Consider the following 10,000-nt stretch of genomic DNA (forward strand, 5'->3'; position numbering starts at 1 on the left):
TTGCTGTGCATCACTCCCACGCTTTCAGTGCTACGGCTAGACCACAGATGATTCTCAGCTCCAGTGGCTTACAGGGCCGTTATTTCCCAGAATCAGCCTCACCTCAGACCTGCATGCACAGAAATAGACTAAAAGAGCACGGCTGAAGAGACCAGACTGCAGAAAGACTGGCCTCTTACCTTCACACCTGAAAACCACACAGGGTCTAAAAGTTTCCAGTCACTGACTTTCTCACTATCAACAATGTTATTTATATCATGGTGTCACAGCAGACTGGTTGCAAACACCAGTGGAAACTTCACACATCTCTGAACCCCTCTCATCTGCTTGTCCACCTTAGTAATACTGTTTTTATAGAAATATTGTATTTTTTTACATTGTGTATTTTGTGTTATTCTGATTTAGTTTTGTGGTTGGGACAGAACAACAACATCACATTAACACTTTCCCATAGCTTTAGCAACAAAAAAAACACACATCAGTTTGTTTACTAAAAAAAAGCAAATGTTTTATCACAGCTTTTTTCATCATAGGAAGTTTGTGATTTTATTCACTCATAACCATATTCATATTTAAATAATGAGCATGTGGTTTTACAAGCTAGGTTGCAAAACACTAGTCTTGACAAGCATAAAAGGCAGCCTTCTGCCTTGGGCTAGATGACTGTATGCTCCTTTATGCTGTCCATCTTCTTCTCGTGACTTTCTTCAGCATGCAATTGACTGTGCTGAGAGTACAGGCTCATTTATCCAATCTACCATTCTGTTTGAAAGTTTCATATTTAACAGCATTATATGATTATCAGTGCTGCATGTGTGGCCTTGCAGAAATACATTGAAGCAGTTTTGTGGGTCATTTGTGGGAGACTGTGCATTTTACAATGCTTATGATGAATTCACCCAACAAGCTTATGTAAAAAAAATAGTGTGTAAATGAAGTTATCATCAATAGGTTACAATGTATAGTATTAACAGCATTATAAATGTAAACGACATCGGACCTCAGAGTATATTTTCCACTGCTTCTGCAGACATTCCAAGTAAAATGTTCTTTGATAATTATTATTGGTACTTCATCTCTATGTATTCAGAAAAGCATGCGTGTGCATGTAACTCTGTGTGTGTGTGTTTCTGCTGTATGTCTGTCTGTCTGCAAGAGAAGGAGTGAGAGTGAGAGAGTATGATTCTAGCAGCTGAGCTATTACAGTAAAGACTGGCGCCATCTAGTGAAAGATCATTTAAGGGTGTGGACAGTGTCAGTGCAGGTTTGAGGCTGTGGTTAAAGTTAGGGAGCATCACACATAGCATCAGACCTCTGTGATTTCATACATGGCCATAGGCAATTACAACTTAGAAACTGTCACAGAATGCGATAGTTGAATCTTTAAATATTGTTTATTTATTTATCAAATTTTTGAGCAATCAGCTCTGGGATTTTAATGATTTGTCCTGACTTCTAGGCCATCTTGTGAAAGCACCACTGGTAATATTTGTCTGTGATCACACATCTTTGGTTTGGTATGGTGGAAGTCAAGAGAAACATATCACCTGTACAAAATGACACCATTGAGCCGGAGACACTGCCTGTTGCTGCTGCCACCATTGCTTTATTTTGTCTTGCTCTATTATTATAAATTAACTTTTTGATTGACAGAAGATGTTCATTATTTCAGTCCCCACAACTCAACCCCCTCCCCACAAACACCCCATCCCCCCCAACCCTCTCCCATTCCATATCACTGTTTGACTTATCCATCACAGACTCAATGCTGCCCCCTGTGCCTTTGACTGCTGTCTCAGAACATTTTGTCATTGCCAGAAGAGGGCAGTGTGACCCTGTATTTAAGCACAAGCCTTTCACAATAAGTGGCTGTAAATTACAAGACCCTGCTATGAAGACTAGGCAGAGGGTCAACAGTATATCATAGCACATTTCAAATTAATCAATTTCATTCACTTTCATAATTTTACATATTGATTTGTATTGTTGTTTAACAGAGACGACTCCTAATCAATTGCACTGTAACAACCCTCTGCTAGAGGCACCTCAGGTAACACAAGTGGTGTAATGTTTACGGCTGGGCTTTTAATAACCCTTTTAGATATGCTATCATTTCATAGGGATGCCTATCTTATTGTGAAGTTTAAGACAGATTGTTGAATTTTGGCATGTTTCGAACAGTCTATGAATTATTTAACAAAAGCAATCAACTAAAAGCAAAAGCAAGAAAATTCGAGTGTGTACCTTTTGGCAGATTTGCCTTGCACATTCACATGACATGCATTTTCAGCTTTAAACTGTATATCACTATCTCCATAATAATATATAAATAAATAATATTTTAATACATTTATTAGGATTCAGGAGTTAGCTGGAAATAAATTGAACTTATTCTGAATTGACAGGGAAGTGTTACTGAGATGATGAACTACTCTTCTATGCGTTGCTCTATGAAGAGATAGAAAAGGGAAAAAAATAACTAGGACTTGCAATCAGAGGTTGCGTACTATGATGTAAAACAGCTAAAAAGACTGAATTTTCATTCATTGAGAAGAACTGTTGTCCAGTTTAATGAAACACATATATCTAATAATATGTGAAGATGAAAAAGAGTGGGCTGCATTCTTTTGTTTGTCTTGTTCTCCCCCATGGTTTTATGGTTCATGTATAATGTTCTGTGAACTCATTTCTGTCTGCATTTTAGTATTGTTATTCATGCTGATGCGTTTTCCCTCATGAAGGTGTTTAATCAAATTCAGTAAATGGCCCAATACAAATGTGGCAGACGTCTTTTTTTGTGTTTTGAGTGTGATATTTAGCTAAAAAGAAATCTATGTATTTTATAAATGTACGGTTAATTAGAAAATGACAAGTAAAGATGAATTTCTAAAACCCTGTAGCACCTGTAGTTGGAAAAGATTCCTCAGTAGTCAGTCCTGAATAAACATTGGGCATCTGAGGCTGGCCTTATCCATGAAGATGAAACAGGAAGTTACACTACAGTCTTTCGCTGTTAAAGGGGGGCAATGGTTTGCATGACCACATTTCACTCACTACATACAAGTCCATGCTTCATAGTGAAGACTGTCTGCCTTGCAGTGAAACAACCATCATGATTTCTAAAGTGTCTCATGCCATCATTTTTATTTTCAGCATTTATTTTCAGATGGCAGTTTTGGATTCAGGATGTAAGTAGATTCTGATTGAATTATTATTTTAAAGGAATTGATTCCCCTAGTATTTTTATTATTAGTTGTAAAGAAACAATTTTAGCAATTCATGATTTTCAAAGTGTGTTAATTTATTATTATTTCCAGCTCCTGTAACCACTGAGGGCATCTCTCAGCCTTCTCCAGTGATGACGGCTAAGACTGGCAGCACTGTAACTTTGGAATGCCTTGAATTACAAAAAACTCAATTTGAACCTGTAGTTTGGTACAAGCAAAGTGTTGGCCAGATGCCGCTTCTTGTAGGATCAGCTCAGCGTTTTCTGTCTTCTGTACTCTACAATGAATTCAATAATAGCCGTTTCAACTTGCACAGGGGTTCTGCATCTTTCCAATTGTCTATCTCAAACATTCAGTCATCTGATGAGGCTTTTTATTTCTGTGGAGTCAGGATTACCTTTGAAATACGTTTTGGAAATGGAACATATTTGCTTGTGAAAGGTACACGCAGTACATGCATTACCTACATTTCTATATTTTTTTCTATCTCAATGTACCTTTGGAATATTGTCATGACATTGAAAATGCGTATGATAATTAATGTTTGTTTGTATGAAATTATTTCCAGAAAAAGGTCAGCTGAAGTCTAGCATTGCTGCAGTGATCCAAGCCCCAGTATCAGACCCAGTTCACCCAGGTGATTCAAAGACACTGGAGTGTGAAGTTCTCACTGAGACCAGAACAGAAGACCTCAGAGTGTTCTGGTTCAGACCAGCTTCAGGAGATTCCCATCCAGGAGTCATTTACACCAACAACAGCAGGGGTGGTCAGTGTGAGGGTCGCTGTGCCTACAGTCTCTCTAAGAAGGACATCAACATCTCTGATGCTGGAACTTACTACTGTGGCATAGCCACAAGCAGACTGATACTGTTTGGGAATGGAACAGCACTCATCATTGGTAGGTTATTGCCATCATGTCGCCACACTATTTGTGTGGGTGAGGTTAGGAGATGTCTAGCTGTAAACTTGCATCCAGTTAATTGTGATGATTTGAATTTTACGCAACATTCAAAATCCACACCACTCTGGTCTGTAATTAGGGGACAAGTATCAGATTTAATGAGGAATCACTTTCAAGGCAGTTTCATCTTTCTTAAAATGAAGAGTTATTCTGGTCTCAACAAGATTAATGTGCTCATTTGGTATGATACTAATTATTAGAGTGGAAGTCTAAGTTAAATAAATAATTGTAAAAAAGAATATGTGTATAAAAGTAGTACAGTACATTGTAACATATTGGCACAAGATATCTGATCAAATTACCACATTTAAGAAAATGTTTGCTGCTCTAATACTGCTTATACCATTATTTATAGTATTATATCACAATATATCACATACATTGTATTTTACAGTCACTCTGCTTCATTTGCAGCGGAGCCTGTTGATACTGTGCTTGGTTTGGCCGTGGCTTTGGGTTGCTGTGGTGCTTTGACGTTTTTTCTGTTTTTCCTGAACTGCAAGAGGAGAAATACATGTGACAACTGCAATAGTAAGTTTCATTGTTAGGTGAAAATTATGTTGTAACTTTTAAATGTTGTTAAGCTGACTTTGTTGAGTCTAAGTGTGTTGTTTGGTTGGAAGTAAGAGACTTGCAGCATGGTAGAGATGGCAGCTGTGAAACCAGACAAAGAAGTGGTCAGGTAAGATATAATTCATGAATTTTGTCCTGATCATTTGTATTTACATTTTTGTATTGGTTTAGTTTTCAAATAGCAGACAATACTCCAGGAATAATATTTATGAGATTACCGGTAGTAAAATGAGATTGACATGAAATTACAATAAAGAAATTCATACGATGACATACAATTTTCCACCATTATTGTACTTATATACATATTTATTTATAACAACACATTTTAGGAATGAGGAATGAGGAAATTAACGATGACAGATTTTTTTTCGATTTCTTTATTTTTTGTGATCTATTTTCCAATATACATCATCCCTCTTTGCTCCCATAGGCTGAGGCTGCAGAGGGTTTAACTTATGCAGCCTTGAGCTTCTCTAAGAAGGAGACCAGAGGGAGGAGAACTAAGAGGAAGCTGCCACCAGACGCTGTTTATTCTGCCGTCCAACTCTGACCACTCAGTCCTGGTTACTTTGTTAAACTATATCAAACAGAAGCATCTGTAGTCAGTTTGTTTAATTTTCATTTCCCCATTATTTTAATGTTTGATTTTTGAATTCGAATTTGTATGCATTACATTTTTCTATTATAAAAATTGTGAATACTTTCAATTATTTAATTTGAGTGCTGGAAATGTAAGGATTTGGAAGCTGGTCTATTTTCAAAGCTACTTTATTATTCATTCAAATAATGTCTCTGAATTAAGTTCCGTTTTCTTTACCAATCCAAACCAATTAGTAATACACAGCATATGAGGTGATCTATATCAAACACTAATAAAGTACTAGTAAAGTAATTATTACCTTGTTTGTGCATAATTTGTGTTTCTGTTGAGGGTTACTTTGGCAAAGCCAGACTGTTTAATATATTGTCTATGGGAAAGTTTGCTTCAGTTTTGCAGTTCTGCTGCTTGGACTGCAAATGAGAAGAGTTCGGCAGGACAGATAACCAGGCCCCTGTCTGTGGTCCACTAATCAGCCTCTCGGTTTGGGTGAGGAAGTGTCACAAGAAGCATTTGAGTAACTACTTAATGTGTTATCCATTCAGTTCTCAGCTGATGCAACATGAGCAGCTACATGAAAAGCCATCTTTACTATCGATCATGCCTGCAATAAAATCACAGCTGTGCTGTTATTCCTGTATAAAGCCTTTAGTTTAGACATGTATCAGATATAGTGAATATTACACAAACACTGCTAGTCTTGGGAGTAAAGTATATCAAACAAATCATGAACATGTAGTGTCCCACAACACAAATGGGCAGCTGTATTATGATAAAGTAATCACACCCAACTGGGCATTGCTCTGTGAACCAGCAGTGTGTCACAACAGCATCTAACCCTGCTTTCCTCTCACAACATTGTTGTGCTCCAGACAATTCGAAGTTTAACCGTCAATATGATGCCAGAATGCAAGCCCTCCAGCATATGTTTGAATTTTTAGAACGTATTTTAGCTTAATGTTGTTGTAAATTGAATCGATTATTAAATGTTTCCCTCTGAAGCAGTGGACTGTGCTGCGATCCTTGTCCTGCATCTACCAACCCCTGCCCCTGATGAGTTCAGTCAGATATGCTGAGCTGGGAAAAATGGAAGTCCTGTAGAGCAGTAGGAGTAGCAACAGAATTGCTATTTCAAAAACTTTTGCCTATTCACCCTAAGAAATGTAGGCACATACTGATCACCGTAAGAGATGTGTAAATGGTCTCTACTGTTGAATGTGCCAGTGTATGTATCTGTGGAGCTGCATTCTGAGAATAAACTTCCTCAATCTGAAAAAAAAGGGAGGAAGTACTGTGAGTGACAAAAAAGCATGACATAAAAGGGCCACAGCCACCAGAGATGAATACTAGAGGGGAACACGATGAAAGGGTTGCTTGGGTCCGTTTTCATTCTTGTGTGTATAACCCAAGGTAAGTTTGATTAAGATTTATATATAACATAAAACGAATTATACAGCAGTGTGTTTTCAATCTGCTTGTTATGTTACAGTAAATTTTATTTTATTTTCAGATGTAGTTATTGGGTCTGTGGTCTCTCAGCCTGACCAAGTGATCTTTTCCAGGCTGGGTGAGACTGTGACGGTGAAATGTAAGGCAGTGAAAAACAGTTACGAGTATGTATTTTGGTATCAGCAGAGATTAGGACAGATGCCAAGGTGTATGTGCATGGCACGGCAAAATACGGATCCCCAGTATGATGATGAGTTTAAAGACTCACACATCTCATGTCAGAGAACAGATGCAGGATTTGATCTGAAAATCAGAAACAGCACTTGGTCAGATGAAGCCTCATATTACTGTGCCAGCAGAAACCGGTCCCACCTCATGGATTTTGCAGAGGGAACTTTTATAAGAATAAAAGGTAATGTTGCTGTTATTGTTATATTTGTTGATAATATTAAGGATAAAGTTCCAACCTTCTATTAAAAGTTGGAGTTTTGGTATTGCTATCAACCATTCAATGGAGGAACCATATCAAAATATATATAATTAGTTATAGTTGTATTTGTTGATAATATTAAGGATCAAGTTCCAACCTTTTTATTTATCAGGATCCATTCAATAGAGGAATCATTTTGACCAAATACTGTAATCTGTGCCACAAACAAAACTGTCTAATGTTGTTTTACTGGAACAGATGAGACACAGCAGACCTCCAATGCCGTGACAGTAATTCAATCCCCGACACAAGACCCAGTTCATTCGGTGGACTCAGAACCTCTTCAGTGTCCAGGAGTAAGTGAGACCAGAACAGAAGAACTCAGTTTTTACTGGTTTGGACCTGCTTCAAGAGACTCCCATCCAGGACTTATCTATGGCTACAGAAACAGCAGCAATACTAGTGAGACTAGATCCAAACGGAATTGTATGCATGATCTAGCTACAAGCAATGACAGCAATGCTGCAACCTTCTACTGTGCTGTGAAGACATGTGGACAGATATTGTTGGGGAATGGCACAACAAGTCAAACTGGTAAGAAATTTCAACTGTTTCTCATTGTCTGATATAGTTTAAAACTATATACAGTATGTCTGTGTGTGTGTTCATACATGCATTCATATGTGTGTGTCTCTGTGTGTGTGTGTGTATCTATTTGTGAATATTAAATAGTTAGATTTGAGTCTATTTTTCCAAGTGTTACTCACACGTTTCATACACTCGACATACAGATAATTTTCTTAAATTTCAATTAACTTTTGGAACTAAATCAAGTTTGTATTTATTTTACAGAAGGTTCTTTGGCTCACATGATTCCTGTGTTGGGAGGGACATTATGCTTCTGTGTCGTCTTAGACATTTACCTCATTTATTCATATTATAAAAAGAGAACATGTCTGAATTGCCAAGGTATTTTTTTGCCCAATATTTTTTAACAGAATTTGATACAGACTTTCTTGATGCCGCTGGTAGATGTGAAATGAGTCAAATCCTAACACCAGTCAATTTGTAATTTTGCTTTAACAGGACGACCTTCTTACCCTGTCCAGCCAAACACACACATGGGAAGAGAGGCCTCTGATCAGGTCAAATGGAATTATAGCTTTTCTGTTCAAGTGCTAACTGACTACCAGAGGACTGTACCTAAAGTAGGTCTTTATCAGATCTAAATTTTTAATAGATGTATGTTCTTCTCCCACAGAATTGTGATGAGGGTTTGAATTATGCAGCACTGCATTTCTCTCAGAGAGCAACACCAGAGGGCCGGCAGAGAAGAGAACCCCCTCAGCAGAGTGTGTATTCTGATGTCCGAGGCCCGCGATAGTAAACACACACTTGTAGAGAATTTACCATTTCATTTTTTAACATAGAAAAAAATTCTCCTTAAACAGCTGAAATATCGTTGACTTTTTAAATGATGACTTTTTAAAACATTGTGATTAATTTCATTGCATCTTGTGAAATCTTAATTTTAGATGTTAAGTTTTAAAAAGTGCTAAGAATAACTGTTAGAAATAGCCGTGCTAAATATTTGTGAATGTTGTGAGTTTTGAATAGAATATAATAGTGAATATACAGCCGCGGAAAAAATTAAGAGACCACTTCAAAATTATCAGTTTCTCTGGTTTTACTATTTATTGGTATGTGTTAAAGTAAAATGTACATTTTTGTTTTATTCTATAACCTACTGGCAACATTCCTACCAAATTTCAAATACAAATATTGTCATTTAGATCATTTATTTGCAGAAAAATGACAATTGGTCAAAATAGCAAAAAAGATGCAGTGTCTTCAGATCTCGAATAATGCAAAGAAATCAAGCTCATATTCATTTTTAAACTACACAATACTAATGCTTTAACTTAGGAAGAGTTCAGAAATCAATATTTGGTGGAATAACCTTGATTTAAAATCACAACTTTCATGTGTCTTGGCATGCTCTCCACCAGTCTTTCACATTGCCGTTGGGTGACTTTATGCTACTCCTGGCGCAAGAATTCAAGCAGCTCGGCTTCTTTTCATGGCTTGTGACCATCCATCTTCCTCTTGATCACATTTCAGAGTTTTTTTTATGGGATTCAGGTCTCGAAATTGGGCTGGCCATGACAGGGTCCTGATCTGGTGATACTCCATCCACACCTTTACTGGCCTGGCTGTGTGGCATGGAGCATTGCCCTGCTGGAAAAAACACTTCTCAGAGTTGGGGAACATTGTCAGAGCAAAAGGAAGCAAGTTTTTCTTCCGGGACAACGTTGTACTTTGCCTGGCTGAGGTTTGTAAAAGACCATAAGGATTGAACCAAAGCCGACTGGAGGGTCTCCTAGTTCGTCTTCTCTGATGAGTCCAATTTTCAGCTTTGCCCAACACATGGTCGTCTGATGGTTAGACGGAGACCTGGAGAGGCCTACAAGCCACAGAGTCTTGCACCTACTGTGAAATTGGACTCATCAGAGAAGACGAACTAGGAGACCCTCCAGTCGGCTTTGGTTCAATCCTTATGGTCTTTTACAAACCTCAGCCAGGCAAAGTACAACGTTGTCCCGGAAGAAAAACTTGCTTCCTTTTGCTCTGACAATGTTCCCCAACTCTGAGAAGTGTTTTTTTCAGCAGGGCAATGCTCCATGCCACACAGCCAGGCCAGTAAAGGTGTGGATGGAGTATCACCAGATCAGGACCCTGTCATGGCCAGCCCAATTTCG

This window comes from Sprattus sprattus, assembly GCF_963457725.1.
Source record: "Sprattus sprattus genome assembly, chromosome: 8".
Lineage (NCBI taxonomy): Eukaryota > Metazoa > Chordata > Actinopteri > Clupeiformes > Clupeidae > Sprattus > Sprattus sprattus.